This window comes from Pan troglodytes, chromosome 3 (genome assembly GCF_028858775.2).
Source record: "Pan troglodytes isolate AG18354 chromosome 3, NHGRI_mPanTro3-v2.0_pri, whole genome shotgun sequence".
NCBI lineage: Eukaryota > Metazoa > Chordata > Mammalia > Primates > Hominidae > Pan > Pan troglodytes.
In genome coordinates, this window is record NC_072401.2 from 28,880,097 (window position 1) to 28,898,432 (window position 18,336).

An 18,336-nucleotide genomic window follows, 5' to 3' on the forward strand; every position below is an offset into this window, starting at 1 on the left:
CAGTGCACCACAGACATGCACTCAAAAACAAGATATTATTTGCCATATTCAAGTTATTGATTTGCAATAATTTTTAGAATATGTTTAATTAGGAAACTCCACTTTTGTGAACAGAAAACAATATTATTAAATATTTTAAAATATAGCTGTCATGGGCATATTTTATCTATCTTTTCATGTACTTTTAAACATTACACATTTGTATCAAATGGACTAAACACTTTTATTATTCTTAACAATGACTCCCATACAATCAGCCATGCTATGCGTATTGAGCAACACATGAAAAGTTGAAATTTATGATACAGCCATAGCTCTAAAGAGTCTGTTATTTTTCATCGTTAACTATTTTGGTCACCAACTTGGTGACTGATTATCTAGCTAACCTAACCAAATACAGGTTTAGCAAATACAATGCATTGTTTTCCTAAAGTTTAAATAGAAATTTATTTAAACAAATATAATAAATATATTTTAAGTGCTGTAAAAGTGAAAGAGTAATAAAATCTCAGCAATCTGGCAAAATGAAATAGAGAGAGAAAAAGAGGGGGAAATGAAAAAATAAGCAAAGAGAGAAAGAGAGAGGGAATCAAGCTATGGAGATAAATTTCACTAAGTATTCCCTGCTGCCCTATTATTATATTCTTCAGCCAGTTTTTTTTTTTTTTTTTTCAAAAAGCAGTGGCCTAGAGCTGAGAACTAGATTTTTGCTTTTGTGATCAAAACCCAGTTGCCTGATACTGCCAATATTTTGTGTGCTGGAAACACAGTTAAATGATAATAAAACAGCAGTATTGAAGATGTTCCAGCTCATATTCATTTGACAATATGAAAATATAGTACAACTTGGTTGTAACTGCTGTCAGACTTTTAAATGGTCCTTACGCACATACTCATTCTAAATTTATTTTTTCTACAATTTGTGATAGTGTCACTAGCCAGGAAACCACCAGGAAACAACCGAAAACCATTTTTGGTAAATTGGGAGTCTTTAATGTTGGGAATGCTGTGCCTAAAAGTATTGTTATACTACAAGCTGATTTATAGTGGTGCTGTTTGTTATTTATGGTGTTATTAAATAAATCTGCTGTATTTTTTGTGGTTTACCAAGTGCTTTATGTAAGATTCTGAATGGTGATTTAACACAGCTCTCTAAATAATTCTTCTCTTCTCTGTGGCTCCTGATGCTGACTTTGATTTAGGATGTCAGTATGAAGATGAGAGGCTTTCATATAAAAAAGCAATATTTTATGGGTAGATATCTTCCAACGGTAGCAATGCTAGTCATTGAACTGTTCTCATTGAGGAGCTAAAATGCCAACCGGCATTGTCAGAGACTAAATGTAGAATTACTGGTCTCCACAGTTCTCAAAATCCCATTCAATATCCCACAGCCAAGACCACCTCTGAAGCTCACTTAACTTCCATTCATGTTGAGAATAGCACCAGTCAAATCTGAAAGAAAGAAATGGGTCTATCTTAAGTAATAAGCAAGCTGGTGTTCTTTTGTTTCATTCTTTTCATCCAATGACAATTATAAAGGTAAATTTCCTAGGTTTCAAGGAACAAGGTTACTTGGTGTATGTGATCGTTGATTTTATGTGTCTCCTTGGCTGGGTTAAGTGAAACCAAGGTAGGTGGTAAAACATTATTTCTGAGTGTGTCTGTGATGATGTTTCTAAAGGAGATTAACATTTGAATGGGTAGACTGAATAAAGAGGAATGCCCTCACCAATGTAGGTGGGCATTTTCCAATTCATTAAGGGCCCAAATACAACAAAAAGGTGAAGAAAGGGTGAATTTGCTCTTTGCTTGAGCTGGGCCATTCGTCTTGTCCATTGGCCTTCCTGTGTCTTGTGCCTTTCTGTGTGGACTGGAACTACACTGCCAGCTCCTCTGGGTTCTAGCTTATAAAGAGTAGATCAAGGGACTTCTCAGCCTCCACAAGCAAGTAAACCAACCCCTCATAATAAATCTCTTTTTCTATATTTAGGTTGGTGCAAGAGTAATTGCAGTTTTTGCCATTGCTTTCATTGAAATATATCTAAATAGATATATCTAAATATACCTCAATATATCACTATATGTCCTATTGGTTCTATTTCTCTGGAAAACCTTGAAAAACACAGTGTGATATTTTTTATTTGATATTTTGTGGATCCAAATGTAAACAATTTTGTCACCAATTGAGTCAACAATTTTATCTATTAATAATGGCAATATTAAGTGAACAGTCAGTAAATGTGATCAATCCAACTAGGTGATAGGCCTTAGTTGATTAAAGCCTTTTTAATAATTGATAATAATACTATTGTCAGATTGGCTATGTGACATTACTTATCAATCACTATGGTTATCCAATTAAGAGACTCATGCCATTTTGGATCTACTGTAATCTTTTGCATATTTTAAAATGTTACCCATGTTAATTAGTTTGCATAATTAGATTAAAAAGTTTTTTAAAATGATGAAAGATAACCACATTTACCCCAGTGATTTTGTTTGTTTAAGCCTATGGACCAAAAAGTAGCTTCTGAGAGTCATTCAACTTGTTATATTTGGGAACTAGCCACTTGGTCCATTTTCAATTGGAAATGATAAGGATTGATCTTTCATGACTCTGATATCCAGGATTCTTGTAAATTAAATGTATACACATACTATGTACCCATAACAATTAAAAACTTAAAAAATAAATTTTAAATATTGTATGCTGAAGCTTTACTTGATTGAAAGGCCCAGGCATAATGAATCTTGAATTTATTCTAGCTGCATGTTTTCAGATGCAAGTTAACTAGTCTCATTATTGAATTTTATAGCACATACATCATCAAAAATATTAATAATTTTATTGGACATAATTTATAAATATGCAGATTTGTCATCAGGGTAAATGAAGCATCTGATTAAAATTAGCTTTTACACAAAATGTAGACTTCTTTTTCTAGATAAAAAACTCTAAATTAGTTCATTCACTTTTGTGTACTTGTAAAGAGCAAGGTTGTCTCGATAACAGTACGTTTCAGTTTATACATGTAACTCTAGATATACTGTAATTTCCTCTCTCTAGCCCTCCCTTTCCTGTTTTTCTTTTTAAAATTCCTCCTTGTTTCACCCAAATATTGGTTTCCATTGCTTCTCAGCCTCTGTTTTAATGCTGGAAAAAGATTTCCTACCTTGATGAATGAGCTCTGCCACAGCTTATATACTTTGATGCCCTGGTGCTTCTTGGAGTAATAATGAGAACTGCTGCTTCCTAATAGGTACTGCTGCTAACTCTAGAGAGAAAAGGGATTTTACAAGATGATTTATTGACTACACAACATGATTCCCAAACTGATTTGCTGGCTGGCAAGTAACAATAATATTACCAGTTGATATTAAACTTACATAAATGGAAAGTTAATATAGAAGCTGATTTTTAAAAAAATATTTCTGTACTGACATATCTAAAATGAAAAGATCTTAGCCCTATCTTAATGGTTTGCAGGCTTGAAAATCAACTGCATGTAATATAAGTAGCCAAATACCTGATGTTTGCGATAGCTCATAGATAACCTTGAAAGAATAATTATCTTCAGACCTATCCAATTCCTTGTCTTGATTTGCCTCATCCCAACAGACTCTAAAATTTGTGTTCCTATACCTCTGATAATGACATTTTTACCAGAATACAACATAAAATGCCATGTACCCGTCTATTAAATGTCTTGAACAACATCCCAGACCACAGAAATAACTTCAAATCTTATCATATTAAGCATACTCTAAAAAAGAATATTTTCTCTCTGCTCTTTAAGGTGGAAGTGAAATGAAGAAAGTTTAAATGATCACTACGTGATGTGAGTGAGTGGGTGTGTCCTACTTAATTCTAGCAATAGAGTTGGGAGGTGGGGGTATTTTTTTTTTTTTGTAGACCCAGACTGAGATTCCAAAAGGAGAAACAATTTGTCTTAAATCCACAGAGCTATTAAAATTGAAATTAAAATCTAGGTCAGTCTAACTTTATGACCAATGTCATAATGACCAATGTCCTTTGCTTTATTTTAATACGTACAGCAACATTATTTAGTATAGTGACTATTACTGACATATAATTGTAAGAAAATGCATATGTTAAGATAAAGCATATTAGGGAAACATTTATAATTTGTTTGCTTTTGACTTCTGTGGATTCACCAAGAAAAAAAAAATCAAGCATCTACTTTCTGCACCAGTAAAGTATACAAAAGATTTTATATTTTATTCTATGTAGCACAGTTCATCAGAGGTTTCTGAAGAGGAGGAGGTCTATAGTTTAGATAGAACGTTTGCCACTCTCTGCCACCCATTAGTAGCTTTTCTTCCAAAGATTTTGAGCAGAAAAATCTCTGATTAACTCAAAATACGTCAAAGTAGCATCACTGGTCACATATATACTCTTCATTTTATAGATGAGACATTTGATACCTAGTGAAGGGAATTACCTGAGTTTACATTACAGACAGTTAGAGGGAGCTCTCGGATTCTAAGCTGTGCTTCCTGATTCCCTGAACAAAGTTATTTGCACTTTACCATTCTGATATTCGACTAGCTTTGGAAATAGTGGATTCTAAGGGCTATGAATCCAAATGCTTGTACATTTGGCTTTTCCTTTGTACATTTTATAATAGCTCAGTGGCTGTGTAGAAGGTAATCTACTTCTCAGTGTGCATGTTCTTTTACTACGGGCGATAATCTACTGAGTTCTGGAGTTCCCATAATATAAGCAACTCCCTTTGTGACTTTCAATTGCTGTAGGTTGGTAACGGTGCTTGGCACTTTAATAATTAGTCTACAGGGAGCTTTAATAGAGTAGGGCAACTGTTTTAATTAACTTAATCCCCAGAACATGAGTTGACCATTAGACATCAAATCACAGTTTAGCTCCAAGAGTATTTGAACTCTGAGGAAATCACATTTGTAACTACAGTGGGGATAACATTATCTCCTGTTATAAAATAATGCAGCCGCAACCGATTTGGCTTCACTGGCCTCTGACACTGTGGTAAATGAAAGCCATTATTTCCATTGGAATGAATGTATAATGGAAACGGCTTAAGAGTTTGGCTTTGGGTAGTGTAGAAATGATGTGTGCTGGCCTAATTTATGAGAAGCAAAAGATGAATAGAAAGGAATAGCCATTTTAAAACTTGCAGACTGCTTGTTTTCAGCTGAATAAAGAAATGCATGTTACAAAGCAACTTAACAGGCCAATTCGGCTCAAAAGAGCAATATCACAATAACTCATTTTATGCTCGGATAACTTAATTTATGTTACCTTTTTTAAACTGTGGAATTATTTTAGTCACTCAGTTATTTGTTCAAATATCTTTATTATACACAAACTACCTATGAGGGAAATGCTAGGTGCAGAGAATAGGAAGACAAGCATTTTCAACAATAATAAAATTGCAATCTAGAGTTTACAAAATATGTTTTCATCTACATAAAGGAGTTTTGTCCTCACCTTAAATTAAATAGATTATTTCATTGGTTCATATATTATTTTCTGCATTTGACATATATTTTAAATATCTATTGTAAAAGGCAATATAGGAGGCACTGGAGGTGAAAATGAATAAGAAACGTAAGGTGACTTTCAAGAACATAAAGTGAAGTACAAAAGACAAACATGTAAAGTGGCAATTTAAATACTGTGTAATTAAGTTGGATAATAATGCTAATTACAGGGTACCACAAGAGGACATTAGAAGGAGACATACCTAGTCCTGAAATTCTAGAAGATTTTAAAGATGAAATGATAGTTGAACTAAAAAGCTGAAGATCAAGAGGTTATCATCAGACCTAAGAGTTGGCTAAAGCTGTTTCAGGCAAAATGAGTAAATACACCAAGACCTAGATTCAAGAGAAAAGTTGCCTGGTTTCTAATCTTAAGGAGATTCTTGGTGCTGGAATAGAAAATATAGAGATAAAGCTAGAGGAGTGATTATATCATGAAGACTCTTTTATGTTTTGCTATAAAATGTATACTTAATCATAAACAGCATATGAAACCACAATGAAGAATATTAAGCAAGGAAGCTTATAAGCAATGAACAAGCAAACGGAATAATATAGTTTAATAGCATATGTTCCAAATAGTACCTCAACATGTAATAAATATAAAATGTACTAATGATATAGCTTACATTATTTTTATTATTACGTGTTTGGAGTTTGATGTGTATTTTAGACATGTTGCACATATAAATTTGGATTAGATACATTTCAAGTGTTCATTAACTGCACATAGCGAGTAGCTACCTCATTAGACAGTGCAACTCTAAGTCTTACCTAGCAAACCTCTAAGTCTGAAAGAACCTACCTCAGTCTAGTCCTTTCTGAGACTGGATAGATAAGTTTGCCTAATTCTGGAATTTAGAGAACTGGCACATTTGGGTTCACACCAAACCACATCTGCAAATTAAATGATAAATGATTATAATAAAATAATATTAAATGATGAATAATGTTATTTGTTAAATGATAATTTTATTTTTATTAAATGATAATATTTGATATTTACCTTCATTTAATATTATTACTTAATAAATAATAAATTTATCATCAAATAATATTATCAAATAATATTAAGTGATAAATGATTAATAATATTTTGGCAATTATCTGAACATTCTTTGAACTTTCTATTTCCTTAGAATATATGTGGGGAAATGATTTTGTTTATTGGATGTCTCCTTGGGAACTTCAATTAACAAGAATTAAGGGATGAGAAGTAAGTCAGAATTATAACAAAATTTTCTGGCAATTGGAAGAATAATTCCCCAATCCTTAAAATCAAAGAACATAATATAAGAAGTAGATGGAGGGGATCATGACAGTTTCTGTTCTGTTCAGGATAATTATAGCCTTAAGAAATCAATTCAGTAAAGTTGCAGGATACAAAATCAACATACAGAGTTGTGTTTCTATATACTAGACACAAACTATGTGAAAAAAAAAATTAAGAAAACATTCCCAAATCCATAGCATCAAAAACAATAAAATGTTTTTTTTGGTTAAAAAATAATTTTAACCAAAAAGCTAAAATATTTCCAAGAAAACTATGAAACACTGATAAAAGAAATTGAAGGAAACACAATGAACATATATCATGTTCATAGATTGGAAGAATTAATAGTTAAAATACCCATACTACTCAAAGTGCTCCACAAATTTAATGTATTCTCTATTAAACTTTCTGTTGCATTTCTCACAGAAATAGAAAAAAAAAATCCTATCTTTTTTATGGAACCACAAAAGACCCCGAAAAACCAAAACAATATTGAGAAAGAGGGAAAAAGCTGGAGGCGTCACACTTCCTGATTTCAAACAATGTTTCCAATATACAGTAATCAAAACAGTATTGCAATGGCATAAAAACAGACACATAGACAAATGGAACACAGCAGAGAGCCAAGAAATAAACCTACACATACACAGTGAACTTATCTTTGAAAAGGGTGCTAAGAATGCATGATAGGGAAGGGTTATTCTCTTCCATAAATGATGTTGGGGAAAAGATATTCAGATGCAAAAATGAATTTGGACTTTTATCTTACACTATATATTAAAATTAATTGGAAATGAATTAAAGAGTGTAATATAAGACCCGATGCCCTAAAACTCCTAGAAGAAAACATAGGTTAAAAAAAAAAACTCTGTGTAGTGGTTTTTGCAATAATTTTTTAAAATATGACATGAAAAGTATGGATAACAAAAGAAAAAATACAGTGGAACTACACCAAACTAGAAAGTGTCTTCTTCACAGCAAAGAAAACAGTCAACAAAATGAAAAAGCGAGCTACAGAATGGGAGAAAATATTTTCAAAGCAAATATCCGATAAAGGGTTAATATCAAAAAATATAAATATATACTATAATTTGATTCAAAAATACAAATAACCCCATTAAAATATGGGCAAAGGACCTAAATGTACATTTTTTTCCAAAGAAGACATATAAATGGCCAACAGACATATAAAAAGCTGTTCAACATCACTATTCATAAAGAAAATGCAAATCAAAACCACAATGGGATATCACTTCGCACCTATAAAGATGGCTATTATCAAAAAGACAAGCAATACAAGACAAGTGTTGGCAAGAATGTGGAGAAAAGGAAATCCTTGCACACTGTAAATGAGGTCATAAATTAGTGCAGCCATTATGAAAAACAGTATTATGGTTCCTCAAAATTTAAATATAGAACTACCATATATATGATCCAGCAATCTCATTTCTGGGTATATATTTAAAGGAAATCAAATTAGTGTTTTTATTCCTATGTTTATTGCAGCATTAGTCACAATAGTAAAGATATGAAAACAATTTAAACAATTTGTGTTTATCAATAACGCCTGTAATCCCAGCACTTTGGGAGGCTGAGGCAGGCGGATCACGAGGTCAGGAGATCGAGACCATTCTGGCTAATACGGAGAAACCCCATCTCCACTAAAAATACAAAAAAAAAATTAGCCGGGCGTTGTGGTGGGCGCCTGCAGTACCGGCTACTCGGGAGGCTGAGGCGAAAGAATGGAGGGAATCCGGGAGGCGGAGCTTGCAGTGAGCTGAGATCCCGCCACTGCACTCCCGTCTGCGCGACTGCGCGACTGCGCGACTCCGTCTCAAACAACAACAACAACAAAAAAACAAAGAAATCCTGCCATTTTTGACAACATGGCTCAACCTGGAGGACATTATGCAAACTGAATTAAGCTAGGTACAGAAAGACACATATTGCATGATATTATTTATATGTGGAATCTAAAAAATTCAAACTCATAGAAGCAGAGAGTAGAAAGTTGGTTGCCAGTGGCTGGGGAGTGGGGTAAATGGGAAGGTATTGTCCTTAAGGTACAAGCTTTCAGTTATAATTTGAATAAATTCTGGGGATCTAATGTACAGTATGATTATTGTAGTTAATATTACATTGTTTACTTAAAATATGCTAAGAGATTTGATCTTAAATGTTCTCATCTCTCTCCGTCTCTCTTTCTCTCTCTCTCTCTGTCCCTCACACACACACACAATGACAGCTATGTGTGGTAATGGATCTGTGAATCAATTTGATTGAAGTAGTCATTTCGCAGTATGTACGTATATCAAATTAAGAAAACACTCCTACATTCAATAGCATCAAAAACATGTAAAATTTTATTTGTCAATTATGTTAGTAAAGCCAAAAAAAACTTAAAAATAACACTAGCTTGTGGGAACAACTGCATCCCCCACTAAATAAATAAATATATATATGTGTGTGTGTGTTTGCATATGTGTGTGTGTATATATATATATATATATATTTTTTTTTTTTTTTTTTGAGATGGAGTCTCATTCTTTTGCCCACGCTGGAGTGTAGTGGCGCAATCTCGACCCACTGCAGCTTCCGCCTCCTGGGTTCAAGCGATTCTCCTGCCTCAGCCTCCCAAGTAGCTGGGACTACAGGCACACACCATCAAGCCTGGCAATTTTTTTTTTTTTTTTTTTTCAGTAGAGATGGGGTTTCACCATGTTGGCCAGGCTGGTCTTGAACTCCTGACCTCAGGTGATCCACCCTCCTCGGCCTCCCAAAGTGCTGGGATTACAGGCGTGTGCCACTACGTCTGGCCTAATAAATATATTTTTTAAAAAGAACATTTATTTAAATTTCTAAAGATAGACATCAGGCTGCTGGTAAGTCTTCTCATTTTAAATCAACAAATATAAACAGGAAGTTTGATATAGGAATGCACTTGGGTAATAAAATAAAAAATTATGATATGGTTATTATAATCCTGCTTTCAAAGGACATACAATCAACAGGTGAGACAAAGCTGTGCAATGTTGACTGTATATTAGGATGAGTGATGTGTGTAGCTAATCAAAATATGAAAATAAAATGTGCCACCAGAAATGATCTGCATTTTCGCACTCAGATATTCGGGAATATTTGCAAAGGAAGGGGTGTTTTAGGTGAGCCTTAAAGGATGAAAAGGATAAGCATAGATTGAGGTGGAGGGCAATCTAGGGTAAGAATAGCTTCTGGGCATGGCCTGCTCAGTGTCTATAATGAAGACATTGTCGCAGGATCTTTATAAGAACATAGGAGGGGATGGGATTAAAAAGGACTGTGGTCGCAAACAAAAGGAGATTTGCAATGTCTTGTTGAAGATTTCAAAATTTATAGTATAGGTAATGATGTATTATTGTACAAGTTGGACTATGATGTAAGAGTAACTATGTTGTGAAAGAATGCTTAGAGCTTGAGGTGACATATCTTTAGGTGGAATATTTTCCCTTATTTTATATTTTTATTTTTATTTACTCATTTTTAGAGATGGAGTCTCACTCTGTTGCCCAGGCTGGAGTGCAGCTGCTCAATCAAAACTCATTGCAGCCTCAAACTCCTGGGCTCAAGTGATCCTCCTAACTCAAACCCCCACTCCCCCACAAGTAGCTGGGACTACAGTGTGCCACCATGTCTGGCTCTTTTATTTTAAAGGTGAAGGAATAGACATATAGAGGTTCTCTAAGGTAACCAAAGGTTGTATAACAGGCTGAAAGTGGTGGACTTGACTATTACAGTCAGAAACTCTGACTCTTTGAGTCAATGTTTTTTTTACCACTGCCCCTTTCTCTGCCTCTCTGGAGAACAGATGACTGTAGCAAAAAATAATAATTATTATAACATGATGAGTATTATGCACAAGTAGAGATGTAGGTTGCTTAGGGCCTAAGCATTGCTTTGGTGTGTTGGTGAGGAGAATAAGAGAAGGAGAGGAGTTAAGATCATTTTAAAATTATTCTGCATGAGTAAAAGGCTTTGTAGATAGTAAACCAAGAAAGGAGAAGTAGGAATAGAGGCAACTGCTCTCTGTAGCTTGTTTGCATATATTTTTCCACGATAGATTTGTTGGGTTAAGACCAGCAAGACATTTGTTTGGTGATATTTAGCAGTTCGACTATTCTTAGATGCTCCATTTATTCATAAAATCACCAGATGAACATTTTCATCTTGGGAAGTTCCATTTCCCTTTATGTATGTAGTCATAGTCATTTTAAAATCATAGCCACAGATAAACACTCAGACCCACAAACACAGGAAGAGTCCCTCCTTTACTCTGAATGTTAAATGGCTGAGAGATATTAATTGGTAATTTGGAACAATAAGCTCAGGAGCATTGTATTGTAATGTTACCAGCTTTAATAAAGGTGGGAAATAATTCAGATTTTTTTTTCTATTTGACTGTACCCATAGAGCTTTTTTATATACAAGAATACTTAATATATAAAAAATCTGAATACTGTCTTTTGTTATTTTGCAAAATCTTCTGCAGTAGTTTAAAATATTGGGCCTAATTCTGAACTTGTTCTTGGATGTAGGTTCTTTAGCATGTGATTTTAAAGTAACTCCTAGGAAAGATGAAATATACTCTACTGCTATTTACTTTGGCTTCTTCCATAGAACTTGCTTTTTTTAATGGGATTTGGACAAAAATGACCTTGCATAAACTCTTAGTTTAATCCTTAAGCAATCTTGTGTATTTCAACGAATGCTCTTGTGCTTGTATCTTCACTAAGAAAAAAAAACAGCCTTAGTCATGCCCACAGGCCCCACAAGTTGAAAGAGATGTGCAGAGCTGAGCCTCACTAGCTGACCTTACTTAGCATAAAGTACAGCTGCCCCAGCCAACCTGCAAACACATGAGAGCAATACATTCGTATTGTCTTCTACTATTAATTGCTGTAAGTTACACAGCAATAGTTGACCAAAACACCTCCGTATATGTGGAAGCTCTTTTTATGTTTACAAAAAAAATTTGTTAATTTGAGATAGAAATTATAGAAAATAAGGGTTCCCCAATTTGTCAAGAGCCTGCTGAAGGCCTGTACAATAATACTCATGGAAAAAATGTTACAAGTTTCCAAACCAGAGAGAAAGAGAGAGAGAGGAAGAGTGAATGCATGTGTTTGTGTGTGTGTGTGTGTGTGTGTGTGTGTGTGTGTGTGTGTGTGTGAAAGACAGAAAGGTGCTACTGAACAGAATCACATAATCAATATGCAGCCTTCCTCTCTAGCACTTTACAAAGGAGAGAAGGCCAGTGCTGACCAATTGATGTATTCTATTTTAACATATTGCTTCTTTGCAAGTTGGTTTTTTAAAGTAAGCTACAGGCTTTGATTTTTTAGAATAACCCTTGCACTATTATCAATTTATCTTGCCAGAATTTTGACTTCCTCATGAAAGCCCAGAAGTCCTTTTTGTAGAGTGCATTGGAACATAGTCTTAGGTCTCTCTATGAAAACTTCCAAAATAACCTTAAAAAGGTTTTAATATTAAAATAACCACTAAAATAGTTAAACTATTTTTAAATGTCTCCTAAATTTTGAAGTTATATATTCCTAAATACTCATATTCAAGACCAAATTATACTTCTATAGATTTTAGATTCAGCTGGGGTAGGATAATGATGTAATATTCCAGGATATCCATAGCAGAGGGGAAGGATTAACCAAAACAGCCATTTCTTCTGTTATCAATGAACCTCTGTCCAGAAGCCTCATCTTTACTTCTAGTCATGGTCTCTTTTTAGGTTGAGCAATGCTAAGTGCAGCCATGTTCACATTACGAATTATTAAATCTATTGGTCATTAGATTAGTCATTAAAACCCTATGTTTTAAGGACTCACAGGGGCCTTTGGACTTCATTCAATGAGTTTTCTAAATCAATATCATAGGTACTCATTAGAAGAATAATAAAGACTAGACTTAATCAAAATTTTATTTTTGCTCTGCCTGAGCAAAATTCGATAAAGAAAGAAAAAAGAGATATATTATTCTTTTAATTCTAGTTTCTGGCACTGGCCTCAGGTAAAATATTAAAATTGGCAAAGTCACCTTTTCTTCCAAAAAACAATGCATAATGTTGGAGATGCCAGGTGATGATTATTTGTCAAGAATGGTCCTAGGGTTTATAAGCCCATCAGAGATAAAAATTGACAATAAATAATCTTTGTCCCTGGGAAGACAGATAGTAATCAATAAATGATAGATAATAAAATACTATGTTGAAAGGTTAAAATTATACGGTAAAATAGATCTGGGAAGAGAGTTAAGGTAGAGTCTATGGTAGAGATTAGAAGTAGTGGACAGTGTTAGTCTCATGGAGAAAATGACAGAAACATGGTATGGATTAAAGGAGAGAAAGGACCAACCAAAAAGTCAATATGAGAGAATATCAGTGCAGAGTTCCTGAGGCAGTAAGTGCTCAGTAGATTCCAGGAGCTTTATTGGTCTACCATGTGGTCATTATGGAGGAGAGAAATAGAAGATGACATAAGGAGGGAATGAGGAGCCAGATTGTGTAGAGCTGCATAAATCACGGTAAAGACTTTGGCTTTTACTCTGTGAGAAAAGAGGTGAGCAGCAAAGGGTATGAAGCAGGTGGATGACATCTAATAATATGTTTAACAGCATCTTTTTGGCCCCTTTGTTTGGAAGGTGATTGGTTAGGCTTTGTGTCCCCACCCCAAATCTCATTTTGAATTATAATCCCCGTAATGCCCACATGTCAAGGGAGAGACCAGGTGGAAGTAATTGGATCATGGAGGTGGTTTTCCTCATGCTGTTCTTGTGATAGTGAGTGAGCTCTCACAAGATCTGATGGTTTTGTAAGGGGCTCTTCCCCCTTCACTCAGCACTTCTCCTTCCTTCCACGTTGTGAAGAAGGTGTCTTACTTCCCCTTCACCTTCCACCACAATTGTAAGTTTCCTGAGGCCTCCCTAGCCATTCCGAACTGTGAGTCAATTAAACCTCTTTCCTTTATAAATTACCAGACTCAGGCAGTTTCTTATAGTGATATGAAAACAGACCAATACAGTAAATTAATACTGCAGAGAGTGGGGTGCTGCCATAAAGACACTTGAAAATGAGGAAGCAAATTTCGAACTGGGTAACAGGCAGAGATTGAAACAGTTTGGAGAGCTCAGAATAACACAGGAACATGTGATAAAGTTTGGAACTTCCTGGAGACTTGTCGAATGGCTTTGACAAAAATGCTGTTAGTGATAAGGACAATGAAGTCCAAGCTGAGCTGGTCTCTGATGGAAGTGAGAAACTTATTGGGAACTGGAATAAAGGTGACTCTTGCTATGCTTTCACAAAGAGACTGGTGGCACTTTGCTGCTGCCCTAGACATCTGTGGGACATTAAACTTGAGAGAGATGATTTAGGGTATCTGGAGAAAGAAATTTCTAAGCAGCAAACCTTTCAAGATATGACTTGGGTGCTCTTAAAAGCATTCAGTTTTCTGCATTCACAAAGAAAGGATTTGGACTTGGAACTTATGATTTAAAGGAAAGCAGAGCATAACAGTTTGAAAAATATGCAGCCTGCCAATGTAATAGAAAAGAAAAACCCATTTTCTGAAGAAAAATTCAAGCCATAATTTTGCATAAGTAATCAGGAGCCAAATGTTAATTGCCAAGACAATGGAGAAAATGTCTCCAGGGCATGTCAGAGGTCTTCACAGCAGCTCTTCCCATCACAGGTCCTGAGGTGTAGGAGAGAAAAATGGTTTCCTTGGCTGGGCCCAGGATCTTGCTGCTTTGTGCAGACTCAGGACTTGCTGACCTGCATCCCTGCCTTGGCTAAAAGGGGCCAATGTACAGCTCAGGCAATTGCTTCAGAGAGTGCAAGCCCCAATCCTTGGCAGCTTACATGTGATATTGGGTCTGACGGTGCACAGAAGTCAAGAAATGAAGTTTGGGAACCTCCACTAAGATTTCGGAGGATGTATGGAAATGCCTGGATTTTCAGACAGAAGTTTGCTGCAGGAGTGGAACCCTCATGGAGAACCTCTACTAGAGTTCTGCCAGTGTGAAAGGGAAGTGTGGGGTCAGAGCTGCCACACAGAATCCCCACTGGGTCACTACCTAGTGAAGCTGTGAGAAGATGGCCACTCCTCCAGACCCCAGAATGGTAGATCCTTTGACAGTTTGCACTGGCCCCCTGGAAAAGCCACAGACACTCAATAGCAGCCCATGTAAGCAGCTGAGAATAGGGCTGTACCCTGCAAAGCCACAGGGCAGTGCTGCCTGAAACCACAGGAACCCACTTCTTACATCAGTATGACCTGGATGTGAGACATGGAGTCAAAGGAGATCATTTTGGAGCTTTAAGATTTGATTGCCCCACTGGATTTTGGACAAAAATGGAGCCTGCAGCCTTTGTTCTGGCCAATTTCTCCCATTTGGAATGGGAACATTTATTCGATTCCTGTACTACCATTATATCTAGGAAGTATCTAATTTGTTTTTGATTTTACAGGCTCACAGGTGGAAGGGACTTGCCTTGTCTAAGATAAGACTTTAAACTTGGACTTTTGGGTTAATGCTGGAATGAGTTAAGACTTTGGGGACTGTTCGGAAGGTATGCTTGGTTTTGAAATGTGAAAGGGACATGAGATTTTGGAAGGGCCAGGGGTGGAATGATATGGTTAGGCTTTGTGGCTCCACCAAAATCTCATTTTGAATTATAATCCCATAATCCCCATGTGTCAAGGAAAAGACCAGGTGAAGGTAATTGGATCATGGAGGCAATTTCTCTCCTCTCATGATAATAAGTGAGTTCTCATGAGATCTGATGGTTTTATAAGGGACTCTTTTCACTTTGCTCAGCACTTCTCCTTCCTGCCACCTTGTGAAGAAGGTGCCTTGCGTCCACTTTGCCTTCTGCCATGATTGTAAGTTTCCTGAATCCTCCCCAGCCATGCTGGACTGTGAGTCAATTAAACCACTTTATAAATTACCCAGTCTCAAGCAGTTCTTTATATAGTATGAAAGTGGACTAATATAGAAGGGCTACAAGAGTGGCAAGGACACAAACATGGAGACCAATTGTGGTTATTGCAATATTTCAGACAGGTGATAATTGTTTAGACAAGAGTAATAGCAATGGGATGTGGAGAGAAGTGAATCTTTATTAAGGTTAGAGACGATGTGATTTAGTAGAAGGTATGAGAAAAAATAGAGAACCAAAGATGTCTCAGGCTTTTGTCCTGTGCACCTAGAATGAAATTGCGGCATTAACTGAATAAAGAAAGTCTGTGGATAGAGCAGGTTTTGGAACCAGATGGGAGCACTCTCTGTATACCCTATTTCCAGTCTTTCAGAGCCTCTATACAACTCCTTTAATACCAACCTATGATGTCAGACACTCTATTCCTATCACAATCCCAGTTAGATAATCTGAAAAATTAACTTTTGAGAACTCCATAGACAAAAACAAATTTATCTTGATAACCTCTGTCACCTGAGGATAAAATATGTCTTCATAAAGTCCATAGCAACCACAGATCTTTTACTAAATGAACAGTGTAAAAAGTAAACATCTTACGTCAATGACCAAGGAAACATAGAACTGTAATAAGTTATATGGTTTTGGAAAATTTGAATCTCAAACAGATCTTGAAATCACACCATGTATATAGTCACCCACCTTGAACTTCAGCAAGGCCAACAAAATTGACTTACACTTCAGGCACTGAAGCTGTAGTATTTTAGGGCCTGTGGCTATATTAAGGGTGCAAATCAATGCTCTTACTTATTGTAAAATCTGGGCTGGTTATGGGGACCCTTAGTCTTTATACTTTAGAAAGCTGAGGCAGGAGGATCACTTGAGGGCAGGAGTTCAACACCAGCCTGGGCAACATAGCAAACTCCCCAACTTTTAAAAAATCTTTAAAAAATTAACAAGGTATGGTGATACACACCTGTAGTCCTAGCTACTCAGAAGGCTAATGTGGGAGGATCACTTGAGCCGAGGAGTTCAAGGTTACAGTGAGCTATGATTGCACCACTGCACTCCAGCCTGGGCAACAGAGTGAGACTCACTCTCTGAAAATAATAATAATAATAATAATAAAATCAGAAAAATAAAGTAACACGATTAGACTGGACTCCATTCATCTTTATACCAAAACAATAATACAACTCAGCTTTAGAAATGCATCTATTTATTGGAAGAAAGAGCACACAAATGCAAAAATGCTGGGCCCAAAAAATTCATAATGAGTCCCAGAGGGCCAGGTTGGATTTTAATGTAGTCCATACTACAACATGCTGGAATTATTGAGTTAATGCTTTTGCATCAAAAACACAACTCTCTCTATCATCAGAGATCTGAAACTCTGTATTTCAAACCACACCTTCAGAGGAATACTTGTTTATAAAGACAGTATGCTTGTTTGCTGAATATTGTCCATTAACTCTTGATAGCAATGTACTATGTGCTCCACACTAACTAAATCTTTGGAAATGAAACATTCGAGAAGTACAGGAAAACTTAGTACAATTTCCCTCTGTCACAAACCAATGTGTTTCTCTTTTTAAATAAAATTCTTCTTGGACATTGTCTTTTAAGTGTTTAAAATTGCAAACATAATTCAATAATCAAGGGAAATGATTACAGAAATGTCCTGGATTGAGGCAATTTAAAGCAGCAGGTAAATTTAATCCCGTATCAGATACTCCACAGGGTTGACAAACCTGTATTTTACTCACCCCGAGGAGTCTGAAAAGAATTGATGGACAAGTGAAAAACAAAATGAAATGGCAGTGCCAAATCTCTTTCTTTTTGCACAGTGAACCAAAAAAGATTTTGGATTGATTAAAAAAGGCTGGCTACTCTTCACTCAGAGCTGTAACACTTAGGTGAAAATGAATAATAAGCCTAGAACAAAAAATAAGCTATTCCACACTCTTCTGACGCATTGATAACTACCTCTTTTTTTGTTTTTTTGAACTTTGTTTTCCTTTTTTTGTCTGGTTGTTAGTGTATGTATCTGGCAGAATCAAGAATTAAGGCTTATATCCATTGGATAAGCTTTAAAAAAATGTTTGGCAATGAATTTTCTAATGATAAAATGTCCTTGAACTCTCATTTCAGGTGCCCAGGAAGTCCTGGAACTGAGTCCTGGGGCAAGGTTCTGGAAGGTGGGACAAGAAGGTAAGAGTGTGTTGAGACTGCTGTGTTAATAATGAGGAGTGTGGTTGAGATATTTGTGAAGTATCAATGTCCAAAACCAAAGAGGGGAACAGCAAAGAGAGTCATTGCAAATTTGCACAAATGTCCAAGTTGGTGAGTGAAAGGTAGAAGCCAATTTAAAGCTAAGATACTCTGGCTGGAGCCTGCAGGAAGACATACATGCCTTATGTATAAATTGCCATCTAAACTGAGAGAGCCCACAAATATCCCTCAGAGCCATGCATTCATTCTACACTTGTTCCTTCTATTCCTTCCTCTTCTTTGCTCTCCATTTCCCTCTGTAAAA

General features: G+C 35.8%; 2 long non-coding RNA genes across 3 annotated transcripts in view; one reads left to right on the plus strand and one right to left on the minus strand.

The window, feature by feature from the left end:
• Positions 1-18,336, plus strand: part of LOC107974223 (uncharacterized) — a 163,985-nt gene that overhangs the window by 22,848 nt on the left and 122,801 nt on the right. The window contains exons 1-2 of one of the 2 annotated variants that reach the window (XR_001716822.4): positions 8,605-8,743; positions 17,952-18,011. This is a non-coding gene — a long non-coding RNA (uncharacterized LOC107974223). Of the gene's footprint in view, positions 1-8,604; positions 8,744-17,951; positions 18,012-18,336 lie in introns of those variants that run through there. The other variant, XR_010156515.1, reaches the window with a different exon arrangement.
• On the minus strand, positions 189-6,433 carry LOC107974224 (uncharacterized). The gene is made up of 3 exons (XR_001716823.3): positions 6,347-6,433; positions 3,177-3,278; positions 189-1,455 (listed from the first exon to the last, which is right to left on the minus strand). It is a non-coding gene; the product is annotated as an uncharacterized LOC107974224 (long non-coding RNA).